This window comes from Macaca mulatta, chromosome 4 (genome assembly GCF_049350105.2).
Source record: "Macaca mulatta isolate MMU2019108-1 chromosome 4, T2T-MMU8v2.0, whole genome shotgun sequence".
Taxonomy (NCBI): Eukaryota; Metazoa; Chordata; class Mammalia; order Primates; family Cercopithecidae; genus Macaca; species Macaca mulatta.
In genome coordinates this window covers 137,257,741-137,283,629 of record NC_133409.1, presented here as the reverse complement: position 1 = coordinate 137,283,629, position 25,889 = coordinate 137,257,741, and the positions used below count along the sequence as shown (strand labels likewise).

The 25,889-nt window shown below is 39.7% G+C and overlaps 1 protein-coding gene across 8 annotated transcripts in view; it reads right to left on the bottom strand.

The window, feature by feature from the left end:
- The window catches only part of SUPT3H (SPT3 homolog, SAGA and STAGA complex component), a 527,796-nt gene that overhangs the window by 15,477 nt on the left and 486,430 nt on the right, over positions 1–25,889 (bottom strand).

The window sequence follows — 25,889 nt, the reverse complement described above, 5'->3', positions numbered from 1 at the left end:
TATTCCTAATTGCTCAAAACTGGAAATATCCCAAATGTCCACTACAAAGAAAACAAATGTGGTACACCCATAGAATGGAACACTCTTTGAAAATAAAAAAGGAATGCATTATTGATACATGCAATAACACAGATGAACCTCAAATGCATTATGCTAAACCAAAGAGGTCAGACTCAAAGGGGTACATATATACAATTTGCATTTATATGACATATTACAAATGGGAAAATTATAGGGTCAGAAAACACATCAGTGCTTGACAGAGCTATGGATGGTAGGGGTAGAGGACTGACTATAAATTTCCATTTTGCAGCAATGGAAATGCTCTCATATTTTAATTGTGATGGTGGTTATATGACTATATACATTTGTCAGATTATCAATCTATATATTTTAAAAGAATGGATTTTATTGTATGTAAATTATAACTCAGTAAAATAAAACAACAAACCCCACCCCCCCACCCCACAATAATGCTTTTGTTAGAGATAGTCAGGATTTGTTCATCACAGGCAGGATGTACTTGTTTGGACTTGAACAGTATTAGAAGTGAAACACAGCACTTAATAAGTTTCCAAGTTGTTGGTTTTCTACATGGCAGCACACTACATGTTCACTAGAAAGTCCCAGTTGAAGAGAAAAATTATAAGGCTAGAATTACTTAAGACCAAGGTAAACTGTGTATATAATTATACAATAAATTCCATTCATTTTGGCAAACATTTATTGAATGCTTACTAGTACCAGGCACTTGGGTAGAAACTGAGTGGGAGGAAAATAGATACATGAGGCATAAAACAGGGTGTCCTGGGGCTCACAGGAGTACATCTAAGCCATCCATTCACAAGCTATCGTTGTGAAGTGATATAGCAATCACTACACAGCTCTGAAATGGCATTTCTCTATGGAGGGCTTGAATTCTAATTCTGAAGAAGTGCTCCTTGATAAAGGTATATGAAGTAGCAGGCCTTGAAAAACTGTTTTGGTACTGATATGGAAGGGGGGCAGGGAAGTGCTGGGAAGAGAAGGGCGGGTCCCTGGTAAGGGCTCCACCCTAGGGCCTGTACCCACAGACCTAGGTGAGGAGAGGCACTCGTGCCCAAATGTTGCATTTCCCAAGACCACCCTGGTCCACCATGCCCCCATCCTGTGCCTATAAAAACCTGAGACCCTAGCAGGCACACACGCAAGCAGCTGGACATCAAGAGGAACACGATGGCAGAAGAAGACACAAGAGGTTGGATGTCAAGAGGACATCGAGGGGAGCTCGCCGGCATGAGCCCAGGCCACCGAGCAACCCGATTTCAGGGGAAAATATGTCCCTTCTGGCTCCCCCATCTGCTGAGAGCTACTTCCACTCAATAAAACCTTGTGCTCATTCTTCAAGCCCACGTGTGATCCGATTTTTCCAGTACACCAAGGAAAGAACCCGGGATACAGAAAGCCCTCTGTCCTTGTGATAAGGCAGGGGTCTCACTGAGCTGACTAACACAAGTTGCCTATCGACGGCTAAACTAAAAGAGCACCTGTAACACACGCCCACTGGGGCTTCAGCTGTAAACGTTCACCCCGAGACACTGCCATGGGGTCAGAGCCCACAGTCTGCCCGTCTTTATGGTCCCCTAGAGGTATGGGCATTTGGGGCACTGAACAAGCGAGCCACACCCCCACTGCATTCCCTGTGAGGGGGACAAGGGAACTTTTCCCTTTTCAGTACCATCCCTGACCCTTTGTCCTTTTCATCACTTTGCCTTCCAACTTTGCACTCACTCTGCTCTGTAACTTTAGGCTTGTCAATCACAAACTTTTCCTCAACTTAATGCAAAACGCTACTTAAGGATACCAACAGTTCAATTTACTAATCTCTTCAAGAGTTACACTTAGGCATATTCCAACAAGCTAACCACACAGATAGTGGCAAGAGGCTCAAAGGTAGTTCAGACACCAGACAACCTTATAGTTGAAGGGAGGAACCTCAGAGCCCTTTGATAAAGCATGTGGAGCAGACTACAGAAGAAACAAGGGAGGTTTTAGAAGAGAAGGAGTGAGAAAAAGGAGGTAAGACCAGGATAGATGTCTGTATTGCAGGGAAACTGACAACGGTCTTTGGAGAGAACAGGGGAGGCCTGAACTTTCTGAACATTTTTGTCTCCCAGTTGATTTTCTTTTTTTTTTTTTTTTTTTCTTTTTGAGATGGAGCCTCCCTCTGTCACCCAGGCTGGAGTGCAGTGGCACAGTATTGGCTCACTGCAACCTCTGCCTCCTGGGTTCAAGCAATTCTCCCATCTCTGCTTTCTAAGTAGCTGGGATTACAGGCATCTGCCACCACGCCTGGCTAATTTTTGTATTTTTGGTAGAGATGGGGTTTCACCATGTTGGACAGGCTGGTCTCAAACTCTTGACCTCAGGTGATCTCCCCGCCTTAGCCTCCCAAAGTGCTGGGATTACAGGCATGGGCCACCACACCCAGCCCCAATTGAAAAGTGTTTTTGAAGACTAAAACAACTTTGCACATCAGGGATGGAGTTTTTAAGGCTTATGGTTTGACTTTCTTGGCTTTTTCTGTGTTTAACTGGAAAACACATAAATGTGACTTTGTTTGTTTCTGTTTTTAGTAATTGATATTAAGGATGAGATCGAATCCTTGGGCACAAATCAGGACAATGCTCTGAGAACTGGACCCTTAGCATCACAATGAAAGACTAATATTTTGTTTCTTGTATTTTATTTTGGGACTGTGCTAGCTACTACATACTTTTCCAATTGCTGATACAGTTATTTTGTTAGGCATAAAATGCCACTGTTTTTCTTGCGGAAAGTTCTTTTTTTTTTTTTGGGCATTTCTGTAAATGACCTGAGACTACAAGTCTGGTCACAATCAAAGTGTCTACACATTTAAGGGAATCAGCCATGATGGGTTATAACACAGATTAGCCGTCACTTAAATATTTACTACAGGGAACAAGAATTGTGAAAACAGCACTTACACTTGTGTTTACATATACCTATTGTCACTTGACTCATTCTATAGCTATCATATTACTGGTTGAATACTAATTTTTAAATGGAAACTTTAACAGTTATGGGAAGATTTTTTTTTTTTTTTTTTTGAGATGGAGTCTTGTTCTGTTGCCCAGGCTGGAGTACAGTGGCACAATCTTGGCTCACTACAACCTCTGCCTCCCAGGTTCAAGTGATTCTCCTGCCTCAGCCTCCTGAGTAGCTGGGACTACAGGTGTGTGCCACCATGCCTAGCTAATTTTTGTATTTTTAGTAGAGATGGGGTTTCACTATGTTGGCCAGGCTGGTCTTGAACTCCTGACCTCGGGTGATTCGCCTGCCTTGGCCTCCCAAAGTGTTGGGATTACAGGCATGAGCCACCGCGCCCAGCCTATGGGAAGATTTTTTAAATGCTCTATCTTTTCTTCTCCTGCTGTTGTCACTGGTGAGATGTCAACCTAAGCTACTACAGACTATTGTTGGAGATGTATGGATTCCACTAATTTTCTTTACCATTCATTACAGAAATATTCTCTTCTAGTGTTGACAGTTATCTCTGTGTCTCTTTTTGTTTTTTTTGAGATGGAGTCTTGCTCTGTTGCCCAGGTTGGAGTGCAGTGGCATGATCTCGACTCACTGCAACCTCTGTCTTCCGGGTTCAAGTGATTTGCCTGTCTCAGCCTCCTGAGTAGCTGGAATTACAGGCGTGTGCCACCACACTCAGCTAATTTTTTTTTTTTTTGTATTTTTAGTAGAGATATGGTTTCACAATGTTGGCCAGACTGGTCTCGAACTCCTATCGTCAAGTGATCCACCCGTCTCAGCCTCCCAAAGTGCTAGGATTACAGGGGTGAGCCACTGCACCCAGCCTGTGTCTTTACAACTAGACTTTTGGAGGTCTTTTATTGATTTCTCTAGCAGAGGGACTTTTCTCAACACTGGCTGGTTGTACATTAGAACCACTTGGGGAACTTTTAAATATCCTGAGACCCACTGACACCAATTAATTTCTGGTGATAGACCCCAGACATCAATTCCAAAGTTCAGCCAGGGCAGAGAACCACTAGGCTAGGGGGAAAAATCAAAACCTTATTTGTTTGTCAGTTTCATTCCTAGTTTTAATTCTCTGTTGTCTTTATTCTTGTGATAAGAACAGTATTAGAGTAATAGTCTGTGTACATTTGTTGTGTGGATCTCTGCAACCGGCCTTTTCTAATAAAGGTTTTCCTGTGAGCTGACTTACAATTATAAGAGAGTCTTTTCTATTACAGACCAGTAGATATTATGGAGGTAGACAAGGTACTTCTACAAGTATTCTCTCATTGAACTAACTGTAATTCTGGAAAGCAGGTGGGATTACTATGCCCACTTTAGATGAGAAACTGTGGCTCAAAAAGGTTAAATGATTTTTTAAAATCTCGTGGTTCAATGACAGACTCAGGACTCGAAACAATGACATCTAACATCTAACCTATTACACTTCCTACTACTTCATTCCACCCAACATTCCTTTGAAGGAAATCAGAGGTGAATAAGAGACGACTTTCTTTTTTCTTTTTTTGAGACAGAGTCTCGCTCTGTCACCCAGGCTGGAGTGCAGTGGCACGATCTCGGCTCACTGCAAGCTCCACCTCCCGGGTTCACGCCATTCTCCTGCCTCAGCCTCCCGAGTAGCTGGGACCACAGGCGCCCGCCACCATGCCCGGCTAATTTTTTGTATTTTTAGTAGAGACGGGGTTTCACCGTGTTAGCCAGGATGGTCTCGATCTCCTGACCTTGTGATCCGCCTGCCTCGACCTCCCAAAGTGCTGGGATTACAGGCATGAGCCACCACGCCCAGCCAGACGACCCTTAAAGGCATTTTAGTCTAAATAAACTACTGATAAAAAAATTACCTTATAATTTTAATTTCCACTCCAATGTGACATTACAGGCTAAGTCATAGCTGAAGCACTGGATACCATACATGGGAGCAGTTTAATGTAATTTCATGAGATGCCTAGACTATAACATAATGGCCAACAAATATTTGTTGAATAAATTTACCAACTTCCAGTTGTTTCTTGCTTTTCTACAGGACACAGCTGTATATATAAGCACTACAAATGAATACTAACTTTTTATTCTAGTTTGATCTGCCTATAATCGTAAGGATCTGGAGAAAGGGTCAGAAAAAGTAACTAAGCATTTAGGCTGAATTAGTCTTGCAGGAAGACAAGGACAGACTGATGGACAAAAAGTCACACAGACATAGCCCTCTATTCTTTTGTCTGGAATAATAATCTCAGGAAATAACTAAATATATGCAGGAGAAAATATTAACCAAAAACAGCTTACAAGACCTACACATTAAATTAAAATCACTGGGCAGGAAAAATAAAGGATAGCGATTCCAGCAGATCAACCAGATGTATGGCCTGAGTACAACTGTAGAGGCGATATATTTATACATTTATAAAAGCGAATTCATAGTGTTGGCAATGTATTTAGCTGGGGAGAAGACAGTTACTATGTATTTGTAATAATGCCCCCAGCACACCTGGCCTGAGGACCACCACTGGCTGACATTTGGAGCGACACATAGATACCACTTCCTCTTCAGACATTCAAGTCTGAGAAGTTGCAGAGTGGATATGAGGCCAAGAATTGTCAGAGATGATGACTAAAATCTGTGAAACAAAATGCTAGTTAATGGTAGAATAACTTCCAAGAAAAAGAATCAACAATTTAAAAATGTTACTAATGTAAGAATGCACTAATGATCAGATTAAATTTTAACCAATAAATGATTTAAGGAGGCCTAAGGGACAATCTCATTATTGAAAAATAAAAACTTAAATAAAATAAACAGAAAATTGTCTGACTCACAGTCCCCCTCCGCTTCCCCCCAACCTTTTTTTTCCTGCTTCCTTTCAGTTTCTTTAGTCTCTCAGAAATTCCCTGGTGGGGCTTTAAAGGGACACACTCTTCTTGACATATATTAGGCAGGTCAAATCCAGATGTATGTTTTTTGAATTAAGATGGCTTATTTAAAGCAATAAGAAGCTGCCACAGAATAGCCAAAATTATAGATATTAGAGATGGAAAAGACTTATTAGATCATCAAGTCTGTCCCTCAGGGCCAGTGCAGGAGAAGCAATCAAAATAAAATGATCCACTCACTCCAACAGTTCTCCGTGGTTAGCAAGACAAAAACATTCTCAAATAGAAAGGAGTCTTGGAAGTTTATGACTGAAATACTGAACTATCTTTTTTCAATTATTTTGTTTGTTGTCAGTCAGAATTCGGGGAAGCTGGGCTTATTTTGCTTTTGGTTTTATATACATCTGTCTATAAATGTACCTTGTATGTACAAACATATATAGGTGCTATGAAGCCACCATGTATAGCTTTCAGTTATCTCAGTTATAGTCATATTAGCATTCATAATAAGCTACTGATTTATCTAGAGGTACAGCTTCTGGTTTGTTCAAGATTTACTAGTAGGAACCCACCCATAGACCAAGTTTTCTCTCTTTTGGGAGCTCCAGGTTTAATGACATGGCTGTGACCTCTGACAGAAGGTGTACATGGACACTGAATTTAGTTCATGTGATGGAATTCTGGAAATAAGCATCAAGGACTTGGAGATTTTTCTATGTGTAGAGACCACAGGAAGGGATCAGCCTTTAGCCCTCATGGGAATGGTTTCAATAAATTTGAATATCTTTCCATGGCCCTTTATAAATATATATTTTTGAAATATTTACGTATAAAGATGTACTTCAATACAGGAGCAGAATCAAATAATACCAATATCTAAGGAATAAAAAGAGTTTTCTAAACTGGCTAGGATGAGCAGAAGGTGGGGATGTAAGACATTCTCCTTCATTGGTAAACAGGCAGTCTTGGAGAGACACTGATGTGACTCACACTCGTGTTCATGTTCACCACGATTATGGCTGGCAGGACAGACAGACTTATCAGGCAATCAGAAGGGAATAAATCCAACTTCAGACTGATCTACCAAAATACCCAATCTCTAAGACTTGTGCTAGATATAGTGGAACTAGTGATGAGAAAAAGTGTGATTTCTTTATTGAAGAGCCATCACTGAGTTATCCTAGGTCTCCTTGGAGAAACTGGTCAAAATGATCCCCGGTTAGCCTCTTGAATTTCCATACCAATGCAGACATATTGTTGCCTCCTAGTTCCTTAAAATAAAAATGTGATAGGATAATTTTTAAAAAGGATTCCATATGACTATGACCTTATAGTAAAAATACATAAATATCTTAGGTTATGAAATACTACAGTGCCTTTTAAAATTGATTCAGTTGATGAAATCTGGTGTGTGAGTGATTTCTATAAAAAGCTGGTCATTGAGCCCCTGATCAAGATTATAAACTCCTACTGAAAAGTTTCTATGGGAAAATCTAAAACTGACTTACATCATTTTGACTTGTCAGGCCTTTTCCAGGAACTTAATCTGCCAAAGAGACAAAGATTGACTCCTTATTTAAATAAGAGGGGCCCCACTGGCATTTCCTACAAATTTGGGTGCCAAATGAAATGGAAAATCCATCATCCTCACACATTAGAGGACCAATTCATGGTAATAATACCGTATCTTCTATTTTCCAGCCTTGGGGAAACTAAAAAACTTTTGCTTTTAATATTCCCTGTATTCTAGTGAGGAGGGAAGAGGCTGAGAATCAATTATTTAAAGTATTTAAGCCAGAATTAGACAAATGGGCACCTGAGGAAAAGTAATTATGGGTGGCACTAGTCGCCTTTTCCAGTTTGCTTTCTTTTACCTTTCAACTAATTCCACTCTACTATTTTTTCCCTAATTATGCATTATGCTTGGGTGAGGCATGCTCAGACCTTGCTCAGCTTCATTTACTATACTGAAAGCCATATTATAGAACTGTGAACACATAATATGGCACCTACCTCAAAAAAGGCTTTGGAGGTCAAGTTTCAGCAGGGTTCTACTTTTACATTTTTACTTAACCTCTTCTGGTTCGAAGGCTATTGAAGGATTTCATCCTTTGAAAAATTAAGTGGAGAAGGAAGAGCCATCTTTATTGAATGCATGTTTCCTATGATGATTTTAGAGCTTCTCGAGGTTATCAGTGATTCGAAGGGCGATACAATATAGAAGTTGAGAACATGCCTAGGTTCTAGTGGGAAAGCATCTCTATCAAAAATAGAAAAATAAAAATTAAATAAGTGCATGTATACAGGAGGAAACAATGCTTCCTTCTACTCTTTCTAGGTTCTCTGACTGGTCTAAGAAATCAGTGTAAGACAGATTAACAGGAGAAAAAAATTTAATTACATACATATGCATGAGTGTTTTACAACACTCTTCTCCCAAGTTTTCTGTTACTTTCCTTACCCTCTTCCCAACCTCCCACAAAAGAAATAGGATTCATGAACATTAGAAGAAAATGAAAATATCTTAAAAATTTATGCTGTATATACTCATTCTTCTAATTTGGAGAACATCTTTTCATAGAAGAACAGCTATGGTAAATTATCCATATTTTAACCTTTAAGTGTTTTATTAAACAAAAACTCATATCAGCAAACAAGTCATTTGTATAAAAAATGCTACTTCTTCCACAGTTGTCTCTGTTCTGTGAGTTGACCTTAGGGCAAGGGGAGAGGAAAGGTGTATACACAGTATTAGCTAACTATGCAGCAATTTGTTTTGCACTTTGTCTTGTAGGAGGTTCCAGTCTACCACCTGGCTCAAAAAAATTCTAAACAGAGTTTTACATCGATATTTTTAACATTTCTAAATAATGTCCTAGTGGCTGTAGAAAGCATGTTACCTAATGGCTGCCTTGCTCTTCTAGAGATTAAAGATAAATAAGCTTTTGTTTTTTAATTATAATAACAAAGTCTAACATACTGTGTTTACTCTGTACCTGGGATTATTCTAAGTATTTAACATGTACAACTTATTTAGTCCTTATAACAACGCTATTAGGCAGGTGCTTTCAATAAGGTTACATAACTTGCCCAAGGTCACACAGTTACTAGGTGGCACAGTCATGTTGGGAACCTAGGCATGTTCTCAACTTCTATATTGTATCGCCCTTCGAATCACTGATAACCTCGAGAAGCTCTAAAATCATCATAGGAAACATGCATTCAATAAATGCAAGCGGTGCATGAGGTGGCTCACGCCTATAATCCTAGCACTTTGGGAGGTCTATGCAGAAGGACTGCTTGAGCCCAGAAGTTCCAGACCAGTCTGGGCAACATAGTGGGAAAGCATCTCTATCAAAAATAGAAAAATAAAAATTAAATAAGTGCATGTATACAGGAGGAAACAATGCTTCCTTCTACTCTTTCTAGGTTCTCTGACTGGTCTAAGAAATCAGTGTAAGACAGATTAACAGGAGAAAAAAATTTAATTACATACATATGCATGAGTGTTTTACAAAAATGAGGCTCAAGGAGATGGGCAGATAATTGAGACTTACATGCCTGAGCTATAAACAGAAGTAGTGGTTTAGGGGCTTCTAGTGGGGGGAGTGGGAGGCAAATTAAGGGAAGGTGAGGGGAAAAATGTGTAGCAAATAAAGATTGCCTTATTATTGCAGGAAAGAGTGATAAGAACTACTGAGAGTAGTTCTCTTCCTGATAAAAATACCTTTGCTAGTGGAAATTTCATTTACAAAAGTAGATTTATACTTTATTTTAGATAGTTGAGGGGGAGGTAAAGAGCTTTTCCTGCATTAGCTGGTTCTCAGTTGCCTTTAGCTAAAAAAAAAAAAATGTCAAAGTGGTATATTTTGAACCCCTTCACTTGTAATAAATATATGCAGAGAGCTCTTGGGGTCTGCAGTGGAGACAGAAGAATAAACAAGACACAGATATCACTGCCATGACATTCAGTCATTTAAACAAATGAAAAGTTAATCCATGCTTGGGGCCTGAAAATGCACATAGAACAAATTATAAAATTTATTCCCCCAAACAGGGGAATAAAAATGAAAGCAGGAATGATTCTTTTTGTCTTGATAACAGGCAAGAAAAAAATAGGCTGAAATCAGCTTTCCCAAAGCAAAATGCACTGTACCATCATCCTTCTATGGACTCTTGTAATAACACCCTAACTGGTCTCCCTGCTTCTCCTCTGGTCTGTAGGACACTCTCCTCATAGCAGCCTGAGTGATCCTTTACTACTTATTTTGAAAAGAAGCTATCTGTCAATCAGTATAAACTAATACTGAACAGTAGATATTAGGAGTCATTCTGCTCTTCTGTTGAACTTGGTTCCGGAGCAGGAGAGCTTAGTGGTGTCAATTTCCCCGAACGGCTTCTCCCTGCTGAGGTTCCTCTCCTTTTCCCATTCTATACACCCTCAACCCCTTGCAGCCAGAATTCTCCTCTCTTTTCTTTATGCTTCTTGCAGATCCAACTCCATTCAGCTTCTGCACTCAGTGAGCACCCCCTTATGATCCATCTCTGCTTACGACCACAAACACATTAAAGTAAAAATGCCATCATTTAAATGTATCTGAAATGTGACTTCAAAATATTATTCATATGAAAGATAAGAAGAAACTTATTTCCATCTGGTTAATTCTTTTAAACTAAAGACTTTCTTACAGAATCTGGAAACATGATAGCTATCTTCAAATACCTGAAGGACTATCTTATGAGACAGGATTTGTTCTATTACTTAAGTTCCAAGAAACCTCCAGAGATAAAACATAGTATTTCCTTATCTAAAAGATAAGCACAAAGAGGAAGCACAAAATGTGTCCTTGATGTTTTCACCTTAGAATGAAAACAATCAGAGAGTTCATTTTTCACCACTCAGTTGTGCAACTTGCCATTCTTGGGTCATCAAAGAACAGTCAGATTATATTAAGAAACTCATGTTTTCTGGTTTCAAAGTTTTTTCTATCACATGAATTTGTACATAAACATCTTGCACTTTCTAGAGAGGGGCATATAATACCGCACACTTAACTTTGCCTCTCTCCTCCCAAACTGCTTTGCTGTGGATCAGGGAGGTGCTGACGGGCTTAAGTCCCATCTCTTGGGCTGGCCAGTTTTGACTGGCAGATGCTTCTACTGAGGCAGCAGTTTTTCATCTCCCTGGCTTTATGGCCCACACTGTAACAGATAAGGAGTAGCAGACATCCTGGCTCTAGTGTGCTCAGAAACGAATACAAACTAATGCAAAACAGAATCAGAAGGCACAGTTTTTCTTATTTGCTCTCCTAATGAAACTGTCATCTTCATTCACAGAATGGTTTCTTCATATCTTTCCACTACCTGTGTGCAGCCACAGGTACTGATCTGAAATGTGCCGTATTTGACTCTTGGTCAATTCTAGTTTCTTCAGATATTGCAGGGAATCAAGAATACACAGCAAAGACTACACAAAGATGGTGAGTGGACGATAATGCAGATAGACAACAGATACATCCATACATCTTACACAAAACCATTATATATGCGCTCACATTCTTTTTCTGTTTTGGTTCTAGACAGCCTTTAGGTCCCACCCCACCACCCTGATGATCAGAGACACTTTTGACTACTTCAGAGGCAGTCAAGCATTTACACTACCATTATTCTCATTTAATAACAATACTGAAAAGCTTCATACTATCTGCCATTATGCCTCCTCAAGCTGACTGTCTTTTGATAGTTTCAATGAAAGCTGTGCAAGGAAATAATATTCTACGATCTCCAGTCTCCAGGGAAGAATATGACTGTTCCCAGAGGAGAGTGAGCCTTTGCTGAATCTGCTACTTTATGAGTAAAACAGGAAGTTCGGTCCTCTTTTATTGTACCTTTTCATTTTTGAAAAGCTGCCCAAATGGTTCCAAATATAGTTGAAGCAGTTACTAATGTCAAGAAGCCAAGATATTTCTCCATGGTTTGCTGAATAAGAAAGGAAGAAAACTGCTTGTACTCAGTCGTCCTTTGCTTCCCTTGCCAAAGAAGCAGGAAGGAGAGCGAATGAATAAGTGAAAAGGGATGGTGTTTATCTTTCAACAAAATCATAATGTTCTGCACTCAGCTCCTGCAGTCAAATGCGGCCACTGCATCTTTAAGACAGCTAGTCTCTTCCCTCAGAGACGACACACTAATTATAGTGCTTCTGCCAGAGGGAACTCACACATGCAAACCATTATGTAAAATATAATTTCTTTTTCTTTAGGAATACTCAAGATCATTAGACATGGTTTCTTCAATGCTAGAAAATCAGGCCAAAAATGAAAATAAACAGTTTCAAGTATTTGCAACATAATTCCCTCATGCATTTATGGAAATACAGTAAAAGTGCCCTAAAATGTGGTTTGACATTTCATGCTGCACTGGTTTTTTCTGTTTTTCCAATTCTCTAACATTTGCCCTCTTATCCTATATCATTTCAGTTTCACTATATTTCAAATACTCACATAGCAATAGCCACAGCTATTACCAAATAGTTGGGCTTTGAGGGAGCTAATGAACAACAGGAAGCAGCCCAGAAGCTTGTTGTAAATTAAACAAACGCCTTATAAATTAAACATGGTAACACATGAACACAAACGTAGGGCATGGCAACATGACATAACTTTAAAAAACAGCAATTAAATGTATAGCATTGCTTTCCCTAATGATGTGCTATGCTAATTTAAGCAAAGGCAATGATTCCATTGATTTAACAGTTTGACATGGAACTCATAAATGAGAATAAAATCTGTAATAAATCATGAGGACTTCAGTATTCATGAGTATAGAATTAGGTATGTTATTATATGGGGGAAAGATATACATTTCAATTCAATCAATTTTGTATATCATAAACTAACCCAAAACATAGGCTCAACAGTAAGCAGTCTTTTGAGACGCAAAGAAATTCATCCCTTTATTAAAAATTCAGATTTTCAATAGTATATTAATTGGTAAATTTTCTTTTTTATTGTTACTGTCTGCATTTTGCTTCTTCCACAGTTTACCTTTTTAATCTTTTTACCCAGCTGTTCTGAAAATACAAAGTAAATAAAGCATCACTTATAATACCCTTATAAAACACAAAGTGCCAAAATGGACACATAAGTTTTATCTTAGTAAAAGGACAAAAGCTTCGGAAGAGAAACACATCCTCTAAGCTCGTATGGGTTTGTGAAAGAAAGGGATGTTCTACTGGGGAGAGCAGTCTCATTGGGAGAGATGTGACTGCTACAATTGTTTGCTTTAACTGGTTTACTTTGCTCTATAAAAAAATCCGTATCAATTGGATTGATGTTTAATGTGTATGTTTAGCTCAATGTTAACTGGCTTTGTTTTTGAAAAATGCACCCTTTGGTTATTCAGATAAACAAGTAATCCACCTCTTCTACAATCATTTTACTATTGCTATTATTATGTAGCATTATTAACAGATTTTCTTTAAAAGTTCTTTTCTATTCTGGAGGCCCACTTTTACTTTTTAGTCAATTTTTCTTACCTAGGATTACATAAAAATACCTTTAGAGAGTAGCCACTTCTCTACAGAACAAAAACATTACAGTTGGAATCCTTTGGTAAGCAACTCTCGAACTATTCAAATAGGCAACTAGCAATAAGTTCTAGATCACACTGGTAGAAATCATATACATTTTTGCCATGGTGTCAACAGATGAAACCTGTTGATATATGGGGTAACAAGTGCAAAACAGGAGGGAAGTAAAGACTTGTTCTCAGAACACATAATGCTCTCTCTCTGGCCTCTATACTTTATATTCATGCTGATGAGTCTGTTCTTCCTCATTACTTTTGCTCAGATAACTTGATTAGTCCTTTAGATTTCAGCTTAGCTGACATTCCCATGATCAAGCCTTCCCTGCTCATTAAGACAAAATTAGGCCTCACCTAAGTGCACTAAGTCCACAGCACCTGCTAGCCCTAAGCAGCACTTATAACACATTACTACTATACTATACTACACTACATTGTAATTGAACCTTGAGGGTAGGGAATATAGCCTGTTCAGAAATGTGGCCCCGGCACTAGGCAGCTTGCCAAATAGTCAGAAGCCAATAAATATTCATTGAACAAACAAATTAGTAACATGCTGATAATGATGACAATGTTACTAATGGCTAAATTTACTGAGTGCTTGTTACATGTCAAGTGCTATTCTAGGCCTTTTACATTTAATCTTCACAACCCTACAAGGAAGGTGCATTTGTGCCATTACCACCTCCATTTTGTGGATGAAGAAGCTGAGATACAGAGAGCCTTCTGTATTTTGTTGCCCTGCTTTGTTTCGGTAGTGGCTTGTCAATTTTGATGAATTCAGATTATATGCTCGGAGCAAAGGTGAAGTGAAGAGTAACTGCTAATTGATAACAGATCAAAATAATTACTAGGTTGAACCATATAAAACTGTTGGCATTCAACTGGGTTTGACCTACATAAATGGCAATTTCATCTTTATCCCTGTGCTTTATCTGTACATCTACCCACAACTGGGTAGCATGCACCTACATATTGCCATGCTAGAGTGACAGGCACCTGGAGAGGGACCTGAGAAGGTATTTATGCACATAATTCTTCTTAACTGTGTCAACAGAGCCTTTTTCCTATGGCTGTCTAGGACTTAATGATATTTTTGCGATATATTCACTATAATACATTTTGCCTGTGTAGACAAAGTCAAGGGACTCAAAAGAGGTAAAATCAGTAATGACTGTTTTTCCATAGTTCTAACTCATCCAGGATGACATAAAGCCAAAGGTAAAAGAAAAAAAGAATCTGGAATTGAAAATGATTTAAATTTGCCAGTTCCCAGCACTTCTGGAATACTGCCAGGGTTAATTTGGATTGGGCCTTTCAGAGTTTGCATTACTTTAACTTGATGTAGCCTAAAAAATAGACTGGATATAAAGAGGTAAAAAGAGTCCATCTAACTCAACACAACTGACAGTCTGTTCTCAAGTTGCCTAGCCCTGAACCAGAATGTTTTATTTGTTTCACTCCAGAAGAGGGTGATACTGTGTCTCTTAGTGAAAGGTATTTGTGATGAAAATAACTTATAGACTAATCCAAAGCTATGTAAGGCAAATGCTCACAGAAGGAAACAGAACTTGTTTTTTAAGGTGGAAACATTTTTAGAGTTTGCTGGAGATTTTCATTTCAAAATCTCCAAATTCAACAATTCTTCAGCCTCTGTAAACTTTCAAATGGAAAGCTCCAATATTTAGAGTAAATAATGTCTAAGCTTCCCCTTCATAGCAAGTTTTCCTTTTCTCTCCTGTCATAAGAGTGTTATATCCTGGCAAGTGAAATACAGAACCCCTTTGTAGTAAAGCTATCATACTATACCACTCTGAATGTGGTGCTAATGAGGTTATTGCTTAATAGAACCATAGAAGGACATTGAAAAAAGAAAATACCCTGACAAATGTGTTGACCAAAGGATGCCAACAACTCTCCTAGGGTCCTGTCCGAAATTCAAGGACTTAAAAAAGTAAAAATGAACTTTAGTGTATGTGAAAAATCATAACATTGAAACATAAGTCCATTTATCTTTTAACTATTTTTCTAGTTCTCTTCCAAAATTTTGCTGGTTATTAAAACACTGCTGTGTAAATAAAAATGTTCTGCTTTATAACTTAACCCCATTTCTTGTCCTTACAATATAATAATGTCATTGTTGGTTATATCACACTTATTCTCAAAGTAATAGGGCTTGATTTAAAGGACTTTAAATAGCACATTGAGGAAGGGCTTCTGCAGAAAAATGAGATTGGGGAATCAAACACAGAATGGGGAATTCAGAAATGGACTATGAAGGACTTCTATAATTCTGGGAATCCTAAAAGAGTTTATATATCATGACTCCCACTGAGATAAGCACAGCTCTTCATAAACACTCTTAATAAACATCTGCTAAGTGGGCTGTCCCAAGGCAGAACTGTCCACTGATAAGGTCGTGGGGAATTTATTACTAGAATTTCAGTGAAGCCATTCAAATTCCCAGACTGTGAATATAGTTGCGATAAATGAACTCATTTCATTAATACCTATCTTCTGCCCTGATGAGTAAATGCCCACTTCTGCATCTCTTCAGAGATATTCACAATCAACTGCTTCACGTTCCCAATTATCTTGAGTCATTCAGACCACCAAAAATGAGAGCTTACAGCAGTCTATAACATCACCACTCTCACAGATAAAACACAACATACCCTATAATTAGAATCACAGACTGTAGGAGCTGGAATGGGCCTTAGACGTAATTTAGTTCAACCTTCTCATTGTACAGTTGAGCTTGAGTGACTTTTCCAAATGTTATTCAACCAGTTAACGGCTGGACTGGGAGTAGAACCAGGTCTCCTGACTCTTATTCAACTGCTTTTGCCATTATAACAGGATTTAGCCATGACATACTATTTAAATAAGGTCAGTAAACAGACACTACTAGGACTTAATGGCAAGTGATTCCATTAATAACAAGAGGCTGTAACAAAAAACTCCCTGTATCTAATTCCTAAAAAATTCAAGTTGAGGGATGGTAACTTGGTATTCTATCCACTAACATAAAAAGGCAAAGAAACTATATGGACTAGAAACCAGTTCTAAAAGAATATATTTTTAAAAAGTGTGCATTAATAAGATTAATAGGGATATACTCAATGTAGAACATTTATTCTACTTGGGTGATATATATATATTTTTAATCTCATCTATTGCACCTGCATAAGCGTGACGAATTTCCGTATTCAACAGTAAAAGTTTTCTTTTGCCAATGATAGTACATTATACTGAAGAAAAGAACTAGATTGAGAATTAAGAGTCCTGGGTTCTGCTATTAATTCACCGAGATACCCTAATTTTCTTGTTTTCTCAGTCATAGCTTTCTTTTGTTTTTGTTTTTTTTTTATTTTTTGGATACAGGGTGTCACTCTGTCATTCAGGCTGGAGTGTAGTAGCACGATCACAGCTCACTGCAGCCTCAACCTTCTGGCGATCCTCCTGCCTCAGTCTCCTGAGTAGCTAGAACTACAGGCAAGTACCACCACACCTGGCTAGTTGTTTTATTTTTGTAGAGATGGGGTCTCCCTATGTTGCCCAGGCTAATCCCAAACTCCTGGGCTCAACTGATCCTCTCACCTCAGCTTCCCAAAGGGATTAAAGGCATGGGCCATGATGCTCAGCCACAGTTTTTTTTTTTTTTTTTCCTTTTTTTGAGAAGGATTCTCGCTCTGTTGCTCAGGATGGAGTGCAGTGGCACAATCTTGTCTCACTACAACCTCCACCTCCCGGATTCAAGCGATTCTCCCGCCTCAGCTTCCTGAGTAGCTGGGATTATAGATGTCCACCATCACGCCCAGCTAATTTTTGTATTTTTAGTAGAGACAGGGTTTCGCCATGTTGGCCAGACTGGTCTTGAACTCCTGACCTCAGGTGATTCACCTGCTTTGGCCTCCCAAAGTGCTGGGATTACAGGTATGAGCCACCACCATGCCTGGCCCCAGCCACAGTTTTCTAATAAAAAAATTGAAAGGGTTAATTTTTAATAGTGAGCTAAGAAGGGCCCTGGAAGTTTCCCAGAGTTGTCCTAGGAGTTGACAAGAGGGGCTAGGAGAAGAATAAGGGAGAGACCAAGCTTGGAAGTTCTGTGTTTTCCACCCCAGCCTCAACTGGGCAGTTCTGCTTTGATCTGATTTTAATATTAAGTTAAAATGTAAGATCTTGTTTGAAGAACAAGCTATGTGGCTGAAGTTTCAAAGCCACTGAAAAGTTGACAGTACCTATAATACACCTTGTAACTCTGATGTTCGCTTAAAAGCCCTGCAAGGACACTACCTTAAGGATTAAACCCAAGCTCCTAAATACAGCATTCTCCATGCCTCAGCCCCTCCTTCTCCTTTCTTCTCATGTCCAGCCATTTCTCACCATGTACTTCATGCTTTAAGCATTTCAAAATGTTGGTAATAACCTGACAATGCAGTGCTGTTTCACACCTCCTTAGAACGCACTTTTGCTCATGCTCCTTCTGCATCTCCCCCCTTCTCTGCTTGGCTAAACTCTTCTTATCCTTCAAAATTCAGCTCAGGCAATCCTTTCTTCACAAAGCCTTTTTGGAACCCCAAAACCAGAGCCCTCTACTTGCTCTTACTACAGCCTGTGAAGGATTAGCACAGTAATTACACGTTATAAAGAAATGATATAGGGCCAGGCACAGTGACTCACACTTGTAATTCCAGCACTTTCGGAGGTCGAGGTGAGTGGAACACCTGAGGTCAGGAGTTCGAGACCAGCCTGGCCAACATGGTGAAACCCCACCTCTACTAAATATACAAAAATTAGCCGGGCGTGGTGGCGGGCGCCTGCAATCCCAGCTACTTGGGAGGCTGAAGCAGGGAGAATTGCTTGAACACAGCAGGCGGAGGTTGCAGTCAGCCAAGATTGCGCCACTGCACTCCAGCCTGGGCAACAGAGTGAGACTGTCTCAAAAAAAAAAAAAAAAAAAAAAAAAAAAATTAAAATAAAAAAAGGATAGAATTCTATACTGTCTCTTTCATTGGGCTGTAATTGTCTTATGGGCAAGGCCTTTCTCTTTTGTATTTGTTAAAATATTAGTGTCTAAAAGTTCAATAAAGAAGTATTGAAGGAGGGCATTAATAAAATTTCAAAAACACCTTGAACTTGATCAAACAATTTAATTTCAAAAACTAAAAAATCCCCTGATGGCGTACAGCTTCTCTCTTTGAAGGCATATTCTCTTAAGTAAGCATTTTAGTTAAGAAAGGAGTCTCAACAAGGTTCGACTGCATCTGACATCTGCTTGTTAGGAAGCAAGAGAGCAACACTCCACCTAAAAACTGTTATAAAAACTCCCCTCAAAGAACAAACTTAAAAATTACTAATTAAAAACAAAATAAAATAACAAAGTTCACCAAAGAAAGTGCTAGTATATTTGTAGAATGTATGTATCTCTAGAATATCTTTAATCCAATCATGCACTGATTACTTAGCAATCACTCTTCTAGGTTTGGGAATGCACCTGTGAGCCAAACAGGTAAAGTCCATGCTCTCACACAAAATATTACAGAGGAAGAAATATGCAACAAACACACACACAGTATTTGTGGGTGACACATGCTATGGGATGAAAAGGGGTAATGTGCTATGGGGAAAAGATATCCTGGGAAAAAGCAATGGTGAGTTCTAGAGAGGAGATGGTGTTGCTATTTCATGTGAGGGGTCAGGAGGTCCTGTTCGTGAAGGTATCATTAGATCAGGGAGCTCTACAGTAATTGACAGACTAAGCCATATAGTACAGTATATGACAAAAAAGCACTCTAGGTAGAGAGAAGTGAAAGTGGAAAGACGTTGGGGTAGGAACATAAGTGGAGTCTTTGAGAAACGGGATAGAGGTCAGGGTGGCTGCAGCAGAATGAGCAGGAGGGCAGGTAGTAAAAGATGAATTAAGAGATTGTCAGGGGCCAGATCATGTGGGGCTGTATTTTCATGCTTCTGATAAAGACATACGCAATACTGCATAATTTACAAAGAAAAAGAGATTTAATGGACTCACAGTTCCACGTGGCTGAGGAGACCTCAAAATCATGGTGGAAGGCGAGAGTCATGTCTTACATCGCAGCAAGCAAGAGAGAATAAGAGCCAAGTGGAAAAGGTTTCCCCTTATGAAACATCAGATCTCGTGACACTTATTCACTACCACGAGAACAGTATGGGAGAAACTGCCCCCATGACTCAATTATCTTCCACCGAGTCCCTCCCACAATACGTGGGAATTATGGGAGTGTAATTCAAGATGAGATTTGGGTGGGGACACAGAACGAAAGCATATTATTCGGCTCCTATCCCCTGCCAAATCTCATGTCCTCACATTTCAAAATCAATCATACCTTCCCAAAGGTCCCCCAAAGTCTTAACTCATTTAAACATTAACTCAAAAGTCCATAGTCCAAAGTCTTATCTGAGACAAGGCAAGTCTCTTCCGCCTATGAGCCTGTAAAATCAAAAGCGAGTGAGTTACTTCCTAGATATAACGAAGGTACAGGCATTGGGTAACTACAGCCATTCCAAATGGGTGAAATTGGCCAAAACAAAGGGGCTACTGGCCCCATGGTGCAAGCTGTCAGTGGATCTACCATTCTGGGGTCTGGAGGACGGTGACCCTCTTCTCACAGCTCCACTAGGCGGTGCCCTGGTAGGGACTCTGTGTGGGGACTCCAACCCCACATTTCCCTTCTGCACTGCCCTAGCAGAGGCTCTCCATGAGAGCCCCGCTCCTGTAGCAAACTTCTGCCTGGACATCCAAGTATTTCCCTACATCCTCTGAAATCTAAGTAGAGGTTCTCAAACCCCAATTCTTGACTTCTGTGCACTGGCAGGCTCAACACCACATGGCAGCTGCCAAGGCTTGAGGCTTTCATCCTCTGAAGCCATGTCCTGAGCTCTGTGTTGGCCCCTTTCAGCCATGGCTGGAGTGGCTGGGACACAGGGCACCAAGTCCCTATGCTGCACACAGCATGGGGACCCTGGGCCTAGCCCACGAAAAAACCATTCTTTTCTCCTAGGCCTCCGGGCCGTGATGGGAAGGGCTGCCATGAAGACCTCTGACATGCCCTGGAGACATTTTCCCCATTGTCTTGGGGCTTAACATTTGGCTCTGCATTACTTATGAAAATTTCTAAAGCTGGCTTGAATTTTTCCTCTGAAAATGGGATTTTCTTTTATATCGCATTGTCAGGCTGCAAATTTTCCAAACTTTTATGTTTGCTTCCCTTATAAACTGAATGCCTTTAACACACCCAAGTCACTTCTTGAATACTTTGCTAGTTAGAAATTTCTTCTGCCAGATACCTTAAATCATCTCTCTCAAGTTCAAAGTTCCACAGATCTCTAGGGCGGGGGCAAAATGCTGCCAGTCTCTTTGCTAAAATGTAATGAGTCACCTTTGCTCCAATTCTTAACAAGTTCCTCAAGTCAATCTGAGACCACCTCAGCGTGGATTTCACTGTCTATTCCATATCATTATCGCCATTTTGGCCATTCAGCAAGTCTCTAGGGAGTTCCAAACTTTCCCACATTTTCCTGGGGTCTGAGGTCTTCTAAGTCCTCCAAACTGTTCCAACTTCTGCCTGTTATCCAGGTTCCAAAGTCACTTCCACATTTTCAGGTATCTTTTCAGCAGCGCCCCACTCCTGGTACCCATTTACTGTATTAATTCATTTTTATGCTGCTGATAAAGACATACCCAAGACTGGGTAATTTACAAAGAAAAAGAGATTTAATGGACTCACAGTTCCACGTGGCTGGGGAGGCCTCACAATCATGGCAAAAGGTGAAAGGCATATCTTACATCACAGGTAAGAGACAGAATGAGCGCCAAATGAAACGGGTTTCCCCTTATCAAACCATCAGAACTTGTGAAACATATTCACTACCACAAGAACAGTATGGGAGAAACCGCCCCCATAATTCAATCATCTCTCACTGGGTCCCTCCTACAATACGTGGGAATTATGGGAGTACAATTCAAGATAAGATTTGAGTGGGGAAACAGAGCCAAACCATATCAGGAGCCTTAGAGGCAGGGACTTGAGGTACATCACATATATTACGTAGAATGTTCTCCAATCTTCTAAAGAGTTCTGCTGTAAAAGGGCAGTAACAATAATAGTCATCCACACTGCCAAGGAGAGGACTCATCCACACTGCCAATGGGGGAGACCTGAGTCTGCTAAAATGCAGACAGGAGGGAGAAAGCCAAGTGAGAGAACTTGCAGTGAGGGAGGGGAGTTTAAGAGCTCTGCCTGACAAACTAATCAGTACCTTCTCCTCAGAAACAAGTCTAAGAGAGATAACAGGAATTAAATTACAGAAATGTTGAGGTGAGGAAGAAAATAATTTAGAAAGCCTACATCGGCCTTTTTTTTTTTCTTTATTTTTTTTTTTTTAAAGCCAAGTAGATTGCCTGCCTAAGAGTCATAGGGGCAAAACTGGGGGCTTGAAAACAGTAAATAACTTTTGTATGATTCCTATGGGGATGCTAAACAAATGAATCCTCCAAATACATTACTTCTCTACTCCCTGACTTGAAGGGGAGATGGCACATGAATTATGTTTTATTTTTAACTGGGGAAAAAGAAAGAAAAGATTAAAAATTACACAAGCAAACCCGGCTTAGCAGTGCACGCCTGTAGTTCCAGTTACTTGGGAAGTTCAGGCAGGAGGATCACTTGAGGCTAGGAATTTGAGGACAGCCTAGGTAATATGTTGAGAGCCATCTCTTAGGAGATATGTATCTATATCTATCTATCTATCTATCTATCTATCTATCTATCTATCTATCTATCTGTCTGTCTGTCTGTCTGTCTGTCTGTCTGTCTATCTGGATATATATATATATATATATCTCCATCTCTTATATATCCATCTCTTAGGAAAATTAAAAAAAAAAAACATGAAAGCTTTACAACTGTCTTCTATACAAACAACTTCTTCTAGTGTCCAACTCCTTTTAGGCTTTTCTGTGTGTCAAATTAGGTTTGGTCTTTTTCTGCAGCAGCTGGTGTGACAACTCCTTTTCTGGTCCAGGGGCAGCAGTTAAAGACCTGAAATCATTGCCTCAGCTTAGATCCTAGAGAAAGCTGTGACTATTCGTATTTATTATCCCCCACAGCCTTCAATGGCTGCTTGAGTTGAAGTTCTAAATTATTCTTCAGCTGGTAAAACATTAGCTCACAGTAAGGGAAGTCTAACGAGTGACTTAAATCAGTGTAAACACAAATCATTACCAAGGGTTGCTCTTAAGTCAGAAGAATAGCACATTTAGTTAAGACATATTCCACAGTAATAAAGACTATCACAGCCTTAGATATTCTCAGATATTACGGAAAGGAGAGTGAAAGGAAACATCACTGTCCTTTAACTGCACATGTAAAAATACTAACAACTGAAGAAAACTATTTCTTAAATAAATGGATTAAAAACAGCCACTATGATTGCTGAAATTTGGGCCATGAATAATTAAATCTTAAAAGAACTTTTTAGACAGTTACTTATAAAGGAAGATACACCTTTTTTTTTTTTTTTTTTTTTTTTTGAGATGGAGTCTCACCCTATCACCCAGGTTGGAGTGCAGTGGTGTGGTCTCAGTTCACTGCAACCTCTGCCTCCTGGGCTCAAGTGATTCTCCTGCCTCAGTCTCCTGAGTCACTGGGATTACAGGCAGGCATCACCACACGCAGTTAATTTTTGTGTTTTTAGTAGATACGGGGTTTCACCATGTTGGCTGGGCTGGTTTCGAATTCCTGACCTCAAGTGATCCTCCCGCCTCGGCCTCCCACCTTTTATTTTTAATAAAATTCATGTCACAATAAAGGGCTACCAAATATTCAATCTTCAATTCAGAATGCTTTAAATTTCATCTTCTACTACAGATATGATTGATTCACTAACATCTAAAAAAGATTCAGCTAGTCAGAACTGCTGTCTCTTTCTAGCAAGTTTTCACTTTTTTTAAGCAGTAATAAGCAATTCCATTCCCAATGCGGACTTAGAATCACAGTCTACATGTGCAAGTCTATAACAAACCTGCATGACACACAGTAGAATCTCATTGGTTCACACCCTTGCAAAAACCACAACCCGACTTTCAAAAAAGCAAAGGCCTCTTTACCTAAGTGCACATTAGCTGCTGGCTTAGGCAGGCCTTATGACATGGCTGCCTCCCCAGTGGGCAGGCGTACCACAGCAAGGCACTCATTAAGCTATTGAGTTTCATTCCAGTAACCGTTCAAATACATTCTTCATTGTACCATAAAGTATGTTTGTTTGATGCTAGAACTTTGATTTTCCTCCTCCTTCTCTTTTTCTACCCCCCATCCCTACCTTCTCAACCATTTTGGTATTTTTTTTCCCATGCTAACACACTCACAAAAATCCAGTAATTCTCAATGGATCTCTTGGTCATTAGTGCAAATTAGTGAGGTTTTACTGAATATGCTCAGATTTGATTTGCCAAGTTCTTTTCCCGTTAAAGTTTTAAACCCATGTGTATTTCAAAGGAAATCTAATTTGTAGGTTTCGGATTCATTTACACTCAACTCACAAACGTGGTTCTGTGAGTGCCCCCATAGCTGGTGTACAAGAAGCCACAGGAGCTGGTTTCCCTTCCTCTTAACAAGTTCTTGTTAGAATGTTTGCTTTGAAGTAGGTATTTGGACCATGCTGGAAGCAAACAGAATAAAACCCCAGGAAAATGTAACGTAAAATTTAAAAACCAAGTTCATGTTTTTCTTGCCCCAATAATTATACTTTTTAAAGAAAAATCTCCAAGGATGGAACCATCCATTTCAGCCTTTTAAGGATGATGTCACCATCTACCTGCCTGGATAAGGCTGTGTCTCATAATGACAAGGTAGTCATCTGTGAGTGTATGGCTTTCTCTCCTTAGGTCCTGTCTTGTCCATTTTGTCATACGATGGACTCTGTTCAGCTGCTAGCCAAACCAACGCTGCTGCGCCATTCCCTCTAAGACTCTGCTGCTGGGAGTCTTGAAGGTGCCATTTCTGCTGTGGGGGTCCCCACACCTATCAATTCCTGCCTGTCTTCCCCTCTTTGGAGCTCCTTAGCTCTGCCTGTTTTCTTGGACTTCATCGCAGCAACTACTTCCTGTGTTTCCTGATGTTTGTCCCAAAGACAAACATCAGGATAGATGCCTTGTTAACTCATCTTGGATTCTCAATGCTTCTTGGCTAAAGTCACAACTGCAGATCTACTGCTGCAATCATGGAACACCATGGTTTCGCCTCTGTGCTGACAATTTCCCCAATAGCTATGCTATCCCAATGGGTGGACCTATTGCCTACTGCTGACCCTGGCTTCTCTTTGTCACTTTGGATTCCTCTGAATAAAAGAGCCAAATGTCACTGATGTTTCTGCTTCTATTACCCATTTCCACAGTGTGAGGCCAGTAGCAGGTAAGATGTGAGTGCTGATGAGACTCTGTGCCCACATAGATGGCATGAGCTGTGCCTCAAAAGGCAGAACATCTCTAGCAGTGCCAGCTCTTGTCCAAACATCAAAAGTAAGCAGCAATTCTTAACACTGAGAATAGGCTGGTCTTTTTTTTTTTTTTCTTTGAAGGCTGCCTCCTTGGAAAGACAAATAGCATATCACACCCCAAAGGCTGTGACAATACTGAAAAGGCCCTTCTTTACTAACTGTCTTCTACACAAACAACTCCTTCTGTTGCCCAGGAGTTCATTTCAAGGGACTCGAGAAAAATAGCCATGCATTCTGCTAAATGCTGGATGACTCACTGAGGCAGAGGTAAACCTCTGAGCAGTGAACCAAGGGCTGAGATATAAACCATTAAGAAAACCCGGTAGGTTGAAACAGACGATATTGCAACTGTTCTGAAAATCTACAACTAATTTAGAAGAGGCATATATGTAGGTAATTACCCCTAACATGCCCAGACAACTTCAATGTGTGTATCTGTGTGTCTATCTAAATCTAAACCAATTCTACCTACCTACCTAAATGCAAAAGCAATGTAAACCAAGTACACCCATGAATCAGAAAGCTCTTTTCTAACCTGCCCTGAATCCCTTGCTCTAAGACTTCTTGAAAGCATTGTGCCACAGTCCACTGGAAGATACAGCATAATTATCTCATAACCACTAGTTAAGAAATCCCTAGGAAGTACCTTCTGACTGCTAAAACAGTTACTCATTTATTTTCACTTATTCACTCACCTATCAATCTTTAACAAGGTGTCAAACATGTGTCAGGACAATGTGAGGCTCTCTGTATTAGATAAGAAAAAATTTCTAGGGAGAATAGTGGAGATGAGAAACAATATCTCTTTTCATTTCCCTGCCTCTAAATTTACAAAGCAAAAGTAGAAA